General features: G+C 43.0%; 1 protein-coding gene across 2 annotated transcripts in view; it reads left to right on the top strand.

The window, feature by feature from the left end:
- The first annotated feature begins 9,283 nt into the window (after nucleotides 1–9,283).
- The window catches only part of ak1 (adenylate kinase 1), a 19,892-nt gene continuing 14,468 nt past the window's right edge, over nucleotides 9,284–14,707 (top strand). Inside the window, exon 1 of one of the 2 annotated variants that reach the window (XM_036580657.1) lies at nucleotides 9,284–9,412. The gene's annotated coding sequence lies outside the window, so the exon portion shown is untranslated. Of the gene's footprint in view, nucleotides 9,413–12,820; nucleotides 12,845–14,707 lie in introns of those variants that run through there. The other variant, XM_036580659.1, reaches the window with a different exon arrangement.

Genomic DNA, 14,707 nt, shown 5'->3' on the forward strand with positions numbered 1-14,707 from the left:
GGGAAGGGAAGGGATGTTTCAAAATTGAGATCAGATGAATTTTCTAACATAAATACATCCTTAATTAATGGTTGTTTCAGTAATCCCAAGGCCTAGATGATCTTGACTTGATGACCACTGTAAACTCTATGGCTTTCCGAAAGGACAGAAGGAGAAGGAGCCAAAGGGATTTGTTTGGTTTGCATATGCAAAAATCTGCTATTTAAAAGGGTACATTAAAACACATCACATCCAGACAGAACAGGACATCTCTCTACATGGCTCTGGTCAGCGCCATGTTCTTATGCCCATATTAGGAACTCCGGGTCTGAGCTTCATTTCTCTATGGCCAGAATGAATAGGGTTTTCGTAAAATCGCCTCTAGCGCCCCCTGTGTTAAATAAAAATGTTCAGAACCCGATACGGTTTGTCCTGTGAACGTTCTTCTCTCGAATACCACTGGATCCTCTGAATTATGAGGGGCGTTAAAGAGTTGAAATATGAATATTGCTACATGTGAGCTAAAGCTACCGCACTGAATTCACATCATTAGACGGGCAGGGTCCTTAAGCGGGTTTTGGCAGCGTACATTTCTATTTACAGACTGAGGGCGATGAAAAGAAGTCAGAACAAAATCAGCAGGTCTCCTTGCAGTTCTGTGTTCTTCATCTGATGCTCAGTGAAACAGAATAGATTTCTCCTTTTAGCGTGATTTGAAAAGATCTACAAACGAACCTGAACTCAGGCTGATCCAGTACAGACTCAGCTTAGTATCACTGCTCACCCGGATAAACTGATTTAGGCTCTCAGAATATCCTCATAATTATTTTAATGCTGGTAACATTTTTCTGAGGACAGTTTCTCAGGACATTCGCCAGCTTTTTGTTCGACTTTTCCCGTTCCACCTTAAAGTCACGTTCTGAACTGCTGAACGTGACTTTAAGCAGCTGACTGCAGCTTCGTGGAGGGCTGGAAGGCCTGAAATGAGGAGGTTTATCTATTTCCGCTGAGTAACATTAACTTATTTTTGCTGTTTCACAGAACCGACAGGTCAGTAGTTTCGTCTCGTTTGCTTATGTTTGTGATAGCTACTCACAGCTGCTGCACCATTTAAGGTGGAACGGGAACATTCAAACAAGAAACTGCGAAAAAAGAAGCTGAATAGTTTTAACACAGGTAGTATTTTTGATAAGGAGTTTTAGCCTATTAAAATATCCCACCCAGAGGTTTTATTTAGGTAGAACATTTCGATAAGGTAGCACAGCTCGTCAGAGCTCCGCCACAGCCCGCCTTAGTGTCGTGTAGCTTAGGCTACGGTTACACAGCAGGTAAAAGTGGCCCACATCTAATTTTTCACCAAATCCGTTTTTTTTTTGTTTGCCTGTTCACATTATCTTTTAAATGTGATCTGTATGCGACATCAGTCTGAACAGATCAGCTCCTAAACCGACCCGCATGCGCAGAAGAACAGTTCTTCACGCAGCTCGTCCAGAGGTAAACAGTCATGACGGCCAGTGAACGCCAGTCGCTCCCGGAGGGTTCAGTTTCGGCTTCGCCAGCATCACAGGAGCGATTATGAAGTTCCAGTGGTTGACAGCTGGACTTATCACCCACAGTGTGTTCGAGTTCGCCGTAAAAAGGGCGCGATATTCGGCCGCTCCTTTGGTTCGAGTCCTCGGATTCTTTAAACTGTTCTCTGACGCTGCAGCCTCGGGCTCCTCCGGCCGCGCTCGGCCGGTCCGTTTGAACACGGAACGGTTTGATGAGTCTCTTATAATTTTTTTGTACAGAAACATCAGACTGTTTATTACTGAGTCTCGGCAGCGCGAAATTATGACGAATGTCGAGTTGGACTGTAAAAGTCGCATGAATTCCGATCTGGCTGTTCAGACTGAGTCGCATTGCCGCAGATCGGATATGAATCGGATTTCAGTACCACATATCAAAGCGTCTCAAATCGGAATTGAAAATGTCAGATTCAGTGCGGTTTTTGCTGTTCACACTGCCACACAGACACACATCTGTGTCACATTTGAGGAAAAAGATCGGATTTGGGCCACTTTTACCTGCTGTGTAAACGCAGCCTTAGTGACATCAAACTGATGCGCAGTAGCTTTAGCTCACGTGTAGCAATATTAGTATTATAGCTCTTTAACACCCTCATAATTCAGAGGATCCAGTGGTATTCGGGAGAAAAATGTTCACAGGACACACCGTGTCGGGTTCTGAACATTTTTATTTAACACGGGGGGCGCTAGAAGCGATTTTTTGAAAACCCTATTCATTCTGGCCACAGAGAAATGGAGCTTAGACCAGGTGTTCCTAATATGGGCATAACGAGGACTACAGAATGACACACGAACGGATAGTTCCAGTCCTATATTCTGATTGGCTGAGCCACATTCGAAGCCGTTGTAAAACCCACGATATGACCGCCTCACATCAACTGAACTCTGTATCACTGCACCACGGCACGAAAAACGCTTCTGCTGTTAATGGATTAATCTTTGTCTCTAATGCTGATCACGAAGCACTGAGTGTACTGATAAAGTAAGAACATGTTTTGTTTAAACTGAGGGGCTGGAGACTTATTTTCTTAACTAGTACTAGGCTGGTCAGCTAGCTAACAGGGTAAAAGATAGCAAACATGCTAAATAACTCCAACATTAATATCACAGGTTTGAATTAAAGTTCTCACGATATGATTCACTGAAAAACGGCAATATAAAAGTCTAAAGAACGTCACCTGAATAGGTTACAAGCTTTAAATGTCCGTGTTTCAGCCAGAAGTCGCGTCAAACCCAGGCTGAATCCCAAACGGCTCTGTACTCCCTAAAAAGTGTGCTGTGTAACATAAAGTTCAGAAATTCTAGCTTCTGCTGTCAAATAGTGACTGCTTGTCGAGTATGAATGTGGAGGAATCCCAAATGACCATTTGTAGTGATGTTTTGCATTGTTGGGCTGTCAGTATTTAAACTCCTTCGTAGTGCACTATGTAGGGAGCAGGGAGCCGTTTGAGATTCAGCCCCAGCGTGAGAAAAGTGGCGTCATCGGACTGGCAGAAGACTCGCGGTGGTAATCTGGTGACCAAAAAGTACTTATAAACTGAAAGTATTTGCATTAAACAGTGCTGTGTTATCATATGTTCACTGTTATATACGAAAAAAAGTTTTTAAAAATCATGAAATGTCTGCAGTATAACTTACAGTGATGGGCGACCGAACCTTCTTCTCCTTATTCAGCGTCCAATGGTTGCTTAGCAACAGTACCGCACTCTGAAGGAACTACATTTCTTGGCGGAAAACTTGTTTATGTCGATTATTACTAATAATAATGTAAATAATTAATTAAAAACATTGTGTATTTTAATATATTTTATGTTGGCCGCCATTTTATAAAAGCAATAAGCCACTTGAGGCAGTGTGTTACTGTGATTTTATCACAGGGAAGGGAGTTTTACTCCGCTTCACGTCGTGCCAAAGAACACCCTTCCCCGTGATAAAATCTCAGTAACCCACGGCCTCTCGTGGCTTATTGCTTTATTGATTGTCGAAGGGGAACTCCACCTATTTTTCAGAATTTCACCATCAGTGCTTGAGATGTAAACATTCAGAGATGCTTAGCCGTAATGATGCGTTCTAGAGACTTTGATTTTCTTACAGTGGTGGTGATAGACACCAGGGGTCACCATGACTACAACACAAATATAGCCATTTAATTTACTATTCAAAACCAACAGTGAACCTACAGGAGTCTAGAGTTTTCAAATCAAATCAAATCAAATCAGATTTATTGTCACATCACAAGAGTACAGGGACACAGGTGAGTGAAAAACTTGAGTGCGAGTTCCACAAATTATGCAGAGAACAGTATTTACACATAGATAAACAAAACTATAGATAGGATAGAAGAATAGATAAAACCAATTTAACTAAAATATATACATATAATCTTACACAATAACTTAAAAATAATAATATTGCACCGAGACATATAATATTGCACTGGGAATGTAGGGTGGGTGTAATCAACTATATACTATATATAGTAATGGATATTACAATGCTATGTGGATGTGCAAATAATCACACTAGGTGTGGAGGTAGAAGATGGTACAGTAGGTGGCAGAGTATTTAGTAAAGTGCAAGGTACAGGACGTTAAGTGGAAGCGCAGGGGGAGAGTATTGTCTTTGGATAGGTATTCAAAGTCCAGCTATGCAAGTAAAGTGCGGGAGTACAGTGGGTGCACGTACGTGTAATGGGAAGGGTTGGGCTGGGCAGAGCAGTGATTACTGGCTGTTCAATAGCCTGGTTGCATGGGGGAAGAAGCTGTCTTTGAGCCGACTGGTTCTGGCTTTTAAGCTTCTGAGCCTCCTACCACTCGGCAGCTGAGAGAACAGACAGTGACTAGGATGGGAGGGGTCCTTCATAATCCTTCTGGATTTCCTCAGGCAGCGACTGGTGTATAAATCCAATAGGTTAGGGAGCTGAACCCCGGTGATGGACTGTGCTGTCCGCACCACCCTCTGCAGAGATTTCCTCTCACGAACAGTACAGTTCCCGTACCAGGTGGTGATGCTGCCCGTCAGGATGCTTTCCACAGTGCAGGTGTAGAAGGTCTTAAGGATGCTGGGGTTCAGGCCAAACCTCCTCAGCCTTCTGAGGAAGTAGAGGCGCTGGTGGGCCTTCTTCACCACCTGTGAGGTGTGCACTGCCCATGTCAGGTCCTCGCTGATGTGAACACCGAGAAACTTAAAGCTGCTGACCCTCTCTACCGCAGTCCCATTGATGGAAATCGATGGGTGTACTCTCTCCTGCTTCCTGAAGTCCACGATCAGCTCCTTGGTCTTACTGACGTTTAGAGAGAGGTTATTCTCCTGGCACCAGTTTTCCAGGATTTTAACCTCCTCTCTGTAGGCCGATTCATCGCTGTTGGAGATCAGGCCCACAACTGTTGTGTCGTCAGCAAACTTTATGATGACGTTGGAGCTGTGTCTAGCAGTGCAGTCATTTTATATGGAATGTTGATGACGATAAAATAGGAAACATCTGAAATAATACGTTTTCTTTGGGGACTATTTTGCCTCAAAACACCCTGCATGTATCCCTCCACCATGAATGGATTTCAAAATATACACATTTTAATCCAAAACCTTCTCAAAAACATCTTAAAACAGCATCTCCTTTAAAGGCGTTCATTTAAAGGAGTTCCTGTAACGTCTGGTTCCCATAACCACCACGGTGAACAACACCGGGCAGTTTTCAGCATAATGGAGCATTTCATATCAAACCACTCTGAATGACTTTGTTTACATAATAGAGACATAATTGAGTTGAAATTTTGAAAGTTTCAAATCAAATCAAGCTTTATTGGTCACACACAGCGATACACAGCATAACATGCAGTAAAAAGCTTATACGACCGTGAAAAACAGCATATAGGATAGAAAAACATAAGACAGAACATAAAAGAAAAGGAAGAAAATATGCAAAAATATAAATAGGTATATGTGCATGTATGCAGACGGGTGCATATGTGTGCCAATGAGCAGGAAAGTAGAACTGAAAGGGGTTAATAAACATTATAAATATAGCAGTATGTGTAGTGTATGTAGGGTGTATGTGTGTCGTGCAGTAGTCTAGTTGAGTGTGTGTGTGGGTGTAAATAATCCTGATTGTTGGCCTGGTTGAGGACCCGAATGGCCTGCAGGACGAAGCTCCTCCTTATTCTCTCTGTGTTGGCCTTCAGGGAGAGGAAGTGCTTCCCTGACCACAAAAGAGAGAAGAGTCCATTGTTGGGATGGCTGAGGTCTTTCACTACCCTCTTGGCTTTGGTCCAGCACAGCTTGCTGTAGATACATTTGGTGGAATTCCCCTTTAAATTTAACCTAAAAAGAAAATGAAAACGAAACAAATGCACTAGAACAGCGTTCGGCAACATACGGCTCCAGACTCGCATGCGGCTCTTTTACTGCCCTGTTGTGGCTCCACAGCAGAATCCGATTTGTAGGTAAAAATAAAATAATCCTCCTTTACAGTAAAATAAAGCTCTGCTGATCGTTCAACACAGTTTTAACAATAAATGGTCTTAAACACTGGAGTTAATGTAGAACTGCTAATTCACCTTTTAACCCTGAAGGTTGGCGTGCAAACTGCTGGTCACCATAGCAACACGGACAACAATCTCGTCTAGCTAGCAGCTAATGAAAAAGCAAAGAGAAAGATTTAAGATGAACATCGACAATTTGGAGACGAATGGACTTATTTGCATTTATAAGCATGAATTTTTCTGTTCCACCTTAAATGGTGCAGCAGTTACATTCTGATTTCTCGTTTAAGGTGGAACGGGGAAATTCAAGGGAGAAGCTGGCGAATGATGAGCTAAAGGTAAAAGCAGAGCAAGGTTAAGTCTGCGTTTTCATTCATATTATATTTTTAGCCTATACCAGCACATCAGCACATACTGAGACATATTTACAGCCATGATGGTAAAACGTTACTTCAGTAAAATGGACATGAAATGTTGTGGCTCCCAAGGTGGTTTGATCATTGTTGAAAGGACAAAATGGCTCTTTTTAATATTTGGGTTGCCGATCCCTGACCTAAAGGAACTGCAGGGATGTTAAACTTTTGTAGTTTAGTCTCATCACACATATGTAAGCAGAAGTGAGAGAGCCATTCAGCAGTGCTGCTGCTGCTGCTGCTGCTGCTTTATCAGCGTACTGAGCTGTACAGGGGTTAGAGCTGCTTTGCAATAACTGATAATCCTCCCTGAGTCAAACAAGCCCTGAACTTCTACAATGTAATATCTCTCTTTCACACATTCTTCTTTGCCTTCCTGTCATCTCAGCCTCTCACTATCTCTCCCACATGTTCACACATACACCACACTCTCTCTACACTCTCCTTCGCTTTCTCTCTCAAAGACGCTGCATTGGTAAGACCATATTAAGTTACTGGGTTAGAGGTACTATACTGTATAGATACTACACTGATCAGGCATAACATTATGACCACCTCCTTGTTTTTATGCTCATTGTGCATTTTATCAGCTCCACTTACTATATAGGTGCACTTTGTAGTTCTGCAATTACAGACTCTAGTCCATCTGTTTCTCTGCATAGAAACACTGTGTCCACTTACTGTCCACTCTATTAGACACTCCTACATTGTCAGTCCACCTTGTAGATGTAAAGTCAGAGACAATAGCTCATCTGCTGCTGCACAGTTTGTGTTGGTCATCCTCTAGTCCTTTATCAGTGGTCACAAGACGCTGCCCACAGGACGCTGTTGGCTGGATAATTTTGGTTGGTGGACTATTCTAAGTCCAGCAGTGACACTGAGGTGCTTAAAAGCTCCAGCAGCACTGCTGTGTCTGATCCACTCATACCAGCGCAACATACGCTAACACACCACCACCACGTCAGTGTTACTGCAGTGCTGAGAATGATCCACCATCCATATAGTACCTGCTCTGTGAGGGTCCATGGGCGTCCTGACCACTGAAGAACAGGGTATACAGAGAAACAGATGGACTACAGTCTGTAATTGTAGAACCACCAAGTGCACCTATATAGTAAGCGGAGCTGATAAAATGGACAGTGAGCGTAGAAACAAGGAGGTCATAATGTTATGCCTGATCGGTGTATACAGTAACAGTGAAGTGCAGCAACTCGATATGGCATCGATTCCACAAGTGGACAGAAGACGTCTGGAGGGATGTTGAGCCGTGCCGTCTGAATAACCACCCACAGCTCTGCGGTATTTGTAGGTGCAAGATCCCATAAATGCTCGACTGGGCTCATGTTGGGCGAATGTGCAGCTCACACCATTCGTCAGTACTCTCCAGAACGCTCCTCAAACCAATTCTGGACAACTTGGGCCTGAATGCGTTATCCTGCTGGAATGTCCCATCGTTGTGGGGGTTCATGAATCCATGAAGGGCTGCATGTGGTCTCTTAGCAGTCAAACGTAGCAGTCACTGGTCAATGATGTGTTTAGGCGGACTAGTGGACCCAACCTGTGCCATGAGAACACACCCCCACCAGTATTGAATCAGAACCAGCCTGCAGAGTGCCTTGGTCTGCACCACACATGAACCCTACCATCAGCTTGAAACAACTGGTACTGTGACTTACCAGACCACGCCACATGTGGTGGCCGGCCACTGCGCTGTCCAGTGTGGGTAATGCCTTCTATGACGTATTACTGGAACACACGTGACATTGTGAATTGAGGGATGATAAATGCCCACACAACTTTGGAATCGTCCCATTAGTCCGGTGCCCACTGTCACGCCTCACTCGAATTCCTATAATTATGTCCCCGTATTTCACAGCCCGCCCGGGGTATTATCTGGATGGCCATGAGCATGACTAATACAGGTATGGCCGTTCCTAAGCCACTGAGGTAACGTTACTTCATAATCAGTTTACATACTGCTTTCCCATGACTTTTGGCATGTACATGTGTATAGTAAAAAGTCTATGTTGTCTATATTATACTGTATTGATATACTGGTACTGTATTATCAATGCATTTTTAATGTTACTGTTACTATGCTATTACTGTTACGCAATGGGTAGCACTGTCGCCTCACAGCAAGTAGGGTCTGGGTTCGATTCCCCAGCCGGGTGACCAGGGTCCTTTGCATGTTCTCCCCATGTGTGTGTGGGTTTTTTCCCACAGTCCAAAGACATGCAGTCAGGCTAATTGGCGATGCTAAGTTGCTCCTAAGTGTTTATGTCTGTGTAAATGTATATGTCTTTGTATCTGTCCTGTGATGGCCTGGCAACCTGTCCAGGGTGTTTCATGCCTTCCGCCTAATGACCGCTGGGATAGGCTCCACCACCCACTATGACCCAGGAGGATAAGTGGCTTAGATAAAGTGTGTGTGTGTATTACTAGCATATATATATTATCAATGTATTATCAATACATCATTAACGGAGCTATGTTATAACGGTACTGGTTCTATATTACAGTACTAAACAACACTTTTTCAAGTTGTGTCGTTCTTGAACGTAAAGCAGCATCATTCCCTTCTAGGTATATTTCCGGTTTCGGAAAATTCAGGTTTTTTTTCCCTTGTATCGGACGGATTTGTGCCTTTGATGGTAAAGCAGAAAGTGCATCTCTCTTTCCTCTGCATATTTCTCACATTTACATACAGCTCTCTCCCTCTCTCTCCCTCTCTCTCTCTAACAGTGCCAGCCTCTGACTAATCATAACGGATTCCTTCAGCACCCTTACTCCCCCCCTTCACTGCTTTTCCCCCAGCATGCACTGCGACAGGCTGAGCCGTTAGGGCTCTATATAAAGGCGTGTGTGGTAGAGGGAGATTGCCGTGCAGCAGGGGTCACTCAGACTGAGAGGAAGCAGGACAGGGACAGCCTTCACTGGACACAAACCCGGCCACACGAGAGAGAGAGAGGTCAGTATAGAGGACGCAGAGAAAGAGAGAGAGAGAGAGAGAGAGAGAGAGAGAGAGACGGCATTAGGGGGAATGAGTGGGAATGAGCTTATGCTGGAGAGAGAGAGAGAGAGAGAGAGAGAGGAGAGAGAGAGAGAGAGAGAGTATGTGATACAGGTGGGAATGAGCTTGTGTTCATGTTGAATAGCTGAAGACAGACAGAAAATACATGGTATGACATAATGCATAACATATATTTACATACATCAGTATAATTTATACAGTAAGCAGCATTATATTATACTGTATTATATAATACTATATACTGTATATATACAGTGTATGGCATTATACATGTAGTGTGTCAGCCTGCATATCTATACTTGCTGATTATGTACTGTAAGCAGTTTATCTGGATGGCTTGTATTTAAGTGGTTTAAGAAGTCTTTTAGCTCTTGGTTTTGATGGTAAATAACTGGACACTGGACAGAAGGTGGTGAGCAAAGGAAAGCTCTGTGGTCTTCATGGTGCATGAGGATGAGGGTCATGCACATATACTTAAAGAGAAAACAGGGTAAATTGTTTAAGGTCATTTTCACGTCTTAGCAACTGCAGGACAGTGGTTCGGCTAGTAAATAACTGGACACAAAGTTGGACAAAGCAGTGAGGCTGGGAAAAACTCAGGATGCATTAGAATGAGGGGGACAGAGAGACGCACGCCCGCTTTGTTTTGACAGCTGGGGCCGCAGCGTCACATGGACACGAGCTTCACATTGGAATTATCCGTTCCACCTTAAGTGGCGCGGCGTTTACAGTTTCAAGCGTCTGCACAGTGCGGACGCCAGAATGTAACCGCCGCGCCACTTAAGGTGGAACGGAAAATTTGAATAAGAAGCCGGCGAATACGGGTGAAGACTGGAGAGGAGACTGCAGCCCTGCTGCAGAAGGGCTAGCTTGGTTGGGAAACAGAGCACTGGACGCAGTTTCTGCACTTTCCTTTAACATTCTCGTCACCCGTTCACTGTCGACATCCAGGGTCAGTGTGGCCATAGAAACGTCTTGTGTAACACCGCGTATTTCACAGCCCGCCCGCACTCGGACCACCCTGTGCTGCCATCGACCCTCCAGAGACGCCTGTGGTCAGTTTAGGCCCATCAGGACGGGGATAAACACGCTAATGAAGACTGCTAAGCGCTCTTTACTGGCTTGTAAACACAGCTTTGCCCACTTTCCTCCTCTGACGTCACGCGCAGCACTCTTAAAGGCGCGCAGGCACTGTTGCCACGGCAACGGATTAGCCGCTTAGCTGGATGTACACAGTTTGGAATCACTGGTCCTATTTTTATTATTATTATTCACTGATTTACTCAGTAATAACTTATACAAAATTGAAATACTTTAAATGAGACACTCAAAGGATATTTCTGACAGTTTCTGGTAACTAAAGGAGTTAAAGGAAGGCTAATAAATGCTAACTGCGGATTTGATAACTCAGCTTCATCTGGACTTTCATTTTATTATAATTTGATTCTCAGTCCAGCTTTTTCAGTCACACACAGCTCTGTTCTTCATTCTGGACACATCTAACCCCAGATGTGGGCCACTTCTGGCAAACGTATGGCACTGCTGGCCCACTGTTGGCACTGGCTAATTGCACGCCAGCCAAAAATGACCCACATTAAAACATGCTTATTTGGCAGGTCTTAAAACAGAACTGGGCCTTTTCTGGCAGAAATATGGCTGTGCTGCCTATGCACTAACACTGGCAAACTGAATGTGAACAAAAAGTGGCCAACATTAAAGAGTTTTAATGTCTTAAAACAGATCTGAGCCACTTTCTGGCGGCAACATGGTGGTATACTGGCCTATGTGACGTTTTTTTGCTAACTAACAAACTGCTAGTCCAACACAGTCTACCTCAATACTAGGAACATTATGCAATGTTATAGTTTGCAACATCGTTCAAACCATCAGTCGTTTGCTATTGGATTCTTTTCACAGCCTCCTACTAACATTTTGATACCAGGACTAGCATATTAGCATCATTTTATGCATGTATGCGCAACAGGTATGAATATTGATATCATAGTCGTTCCACATATTTGAATGGTGATTCCAAACTTCTGAACAGAAGTGTTGAAGAAGCATATAGCAGGGCTGCCCAAGTTTTTTGCAGTGTTTGTGGCTGGCAGAGGTCCAAACATCGTACAAATAAAGCAGGAGGTAGGTTTCACACTTGATTTTATGAAAATACTTAAAAAATACCACCTAAATGGAAAATATGAATTAGATAAGTGATATATAGTATAGAAATGTGGCTGTTCTTTCACTGAGTGGGAGGGTGGGGTTTCTGGTGGGCCAAATCATATGTTCTCATGGGTCAGCTTTAGTCTGTGCTCTATACTTTGGGCAGCCCTGGCGTAAAGGGTGTATGAAGTCGTCTCTTTCTCTTATGGTGGCCATGGTATCAGTGGACAGCTGCAGGAGAAGGGGGTCTTTTTTTAGCTGAACTGCATGACTGAAGGAACGGTAGCAGGTGATGCATGAGGCACAGAGCTGGAACTTGAGTTGAAGAAGAGTTTTTGGCTTCCCTCTTTAGAAACCTCTAACACTTTCGAAGAAGGCCACAGCCGTGTGTCTATGCGCTCTAGAGCAGTGGTTCCCAATCCTGGTCCTGGAACATGCCGTCCACTGTCCATTTAATTGGATCATGTGCATTGGAGCAGGAAAGCACCGAAACATGCATTCTCCAGGACCAGGTTGGAACCACTACTGGAGAACTACCACAGCTGCATAGACTTAAGATAGATAATTAGATTTAAGGGGCCTATATGTTCTAAATGTTTCTACTATTTTACCCTTTTTCCTTCTTTCCTTTTTTCCCCCAGTTGTAAAGTTTTTGTGAGTTTCTATATCAAAAACAGCTGCAATTCATTTTCAGACCTCGCTTTACCCCTTAGACGAGTGGTCACCAGTCCTCTTTCTGAACATCAGTTCTCTTGCAGATTTCAATATTAACCTGTATCTAATATGCTGCTGCCTTAAGTCAAGTCAAGTCAGCTTTACTGTCAGTACTACAATATGTACAGGACATATAGAATATTGAAATTGCGTCACCCTCAGACCCCATGGTGTAAACACTAAACACTAATCGTAAACAAAATAAACACTAATTGTAGAAAAATAGAATAATAAAAAGATAAAAATAATAATATAAATAATATAAATGTAAGAAGGTCCTGAAATTAACACTAAAGTGACATAAGGCACTTGACTTGACTTGACTTGACTTGACTTAACCTGTATCTAACATGCTGCCCTGCCCCCTTACGTAACTCCAGTGCATCTGGTCCAGCCAATCAAGGACTTGTGAAGAAGTTAAATAGGTGGGGCAAGAGTGGCCAGTTCTGGTTGGAACTAGGCTCTGCAGGAAGGTAGATCTCCAGGATCAAGGTTGGTGACCACAGCCTTAGACAAACTATTTCTATCACTGGACCTTAAGGCTGATTTATGACCACGCCATTAGCAATAGGCTCATGCACAAATAGACAGTAGGCTAACGTCTAACCTAATGGCTAACTATTCACCAGAGGAGACCAGATTTTACCTTCTCTGATCTCCACAGAAGACTGTAGTACCCACTGACTAACTACTATATGTAGCCTAGCTTATAGCTATCAAGTCAGAACAAAACTTTTCATGAACAGCCATGAGCAGCACAATGTTTAATCGTTTTCCCACATCTTCCCCTCCAGTAAATCTGCTACAGACTGTCTGCAGGAACAACACTCCATATCACTTCAACATAAGTGTGTGGAGCTAAACTGAATTGGCAGTTATGTGTAACTGTGGTCATAGTCGACGTCATAACCATGGTCAATTTGAAAAGGGATATTTTTGCCACTTGGTAAAGCTGGTAACCGAAACTGCGTGTTGAAATTTGTTTGGGGTGAGGGGGTTGTTGGGAGGCTACTGTCTAACTATTTGTTGGGAGTTCAATCCCCAGCAATGCCACAGTCATCCAGGAGTCCAGGGCAGCATAACTGTCCTTGCTATGTATGGTTGGGTAGGGTGGTCCTCGTTCCTCCATCACTCAGCACAATGCAAGTCAAATGCAAGTCAGATATGGGTTAGCTTAGCAGTTAATGTTCTCCTCTAAGTGTGTTGAGCTGTTCAGTGATGTTGTGTTAGCAGCAGTTTGAAAAGATGTAGGGCTTGCCTTCACCCTCCCAGTGTGGTAGCTGGGGGGACCTAACTAGGGGCCGTGACTAATTTAGGGGAAAACAATTGAATAACAATGCAAAAAAAGATATTACATCAAACTATTTTATTTTAAAAAAGCAAGAAAAATCAGTTTACTATAATTTTGGCCTGTTAAATTATGCTAATTAATGGCTGAATATGAACCTAGATCTGAATAAACTCTACTGACGTGAAGTGGCACTTCATAGCAGCAATCAAAAGGCCAATGTGTACTAATTTATAGATCTAAAAATAGAAGCTACATCCTTGAAAAAGATGGTTCTTCAAGGGTTCTTTAGTAAAGAATCATTCAAACACTCAAAGAACTCTTTGCATGATTAAATGGTTCTTTGCATTACAAGAAAGTTTCTTCTGATTGATGGAGAATGTGCTGTAGATGGTTCTATATAGCACCTTCTTAAAAAAAGTCTTCTATATATCACCCAAACGGTTCTCAGAAGGGGTCACGAACCCTTTTGGGTGCTATATAGAACCCTTTTCAAAAATGTGTTTCATTTCCAACACATTCTGAGGAACCCTTTTATGATGCAAAGAACTGTTTAATCATGCAAAGAGTTCTTGGAGTGTTCATGGTTTTTTACTAAAGAGCCCTTAAAGAACCACCTTTTTGAAGAGTGTATAGTATGTAGTTTTAACAAAATGTAACATCTCATCAGTTATGTAATGTAACTGGACATGTTGCCGTGGGAAACTGTATCCGTAACAGCAGGAGGTGGGACCCTCCTGAACTGCTGATGGAGCCGGGGTCCAATTTAGAAAGGCTTTTAATAGAAAATATTACAAACCACACCACGCTGCAGCCGTGCTCATGTTGCACTCGGTACTTCATGTCCTGAACCTTAGTGCTCAGTGTCTACTGTAGTCAGAGTATTAATGTAACATGAAATACTCCAGGTCGCGTCTGTTTCGGCCAAAATTAGGCAACCGATTTCATTTCAGAGAGAGAGAGAGTTATGCAGATGACAAAGATTGTAAGGGTTGATTTTTTAATCAGTACTAGAAATCTGAAATAAATGTTATTTATTAGATATTAACACTGGTTGTTTGGGGATT

The sequence above is a fragment of the Colossoma macropomum genome, unplaced genomic scaffold (genome assembly GCF_904425465.1).
Source record: "Colossoma macropomum unplaced genomic scaffold, Colossoma_macropomum, whole genome shotgun sequence".
Taxonomy (NCBI): Eukaryota; Metazoa; Chordata; class Actinopteri; order Characiformes; family Serrasalmidae; genus Colossoma; species Colossoma macropomum.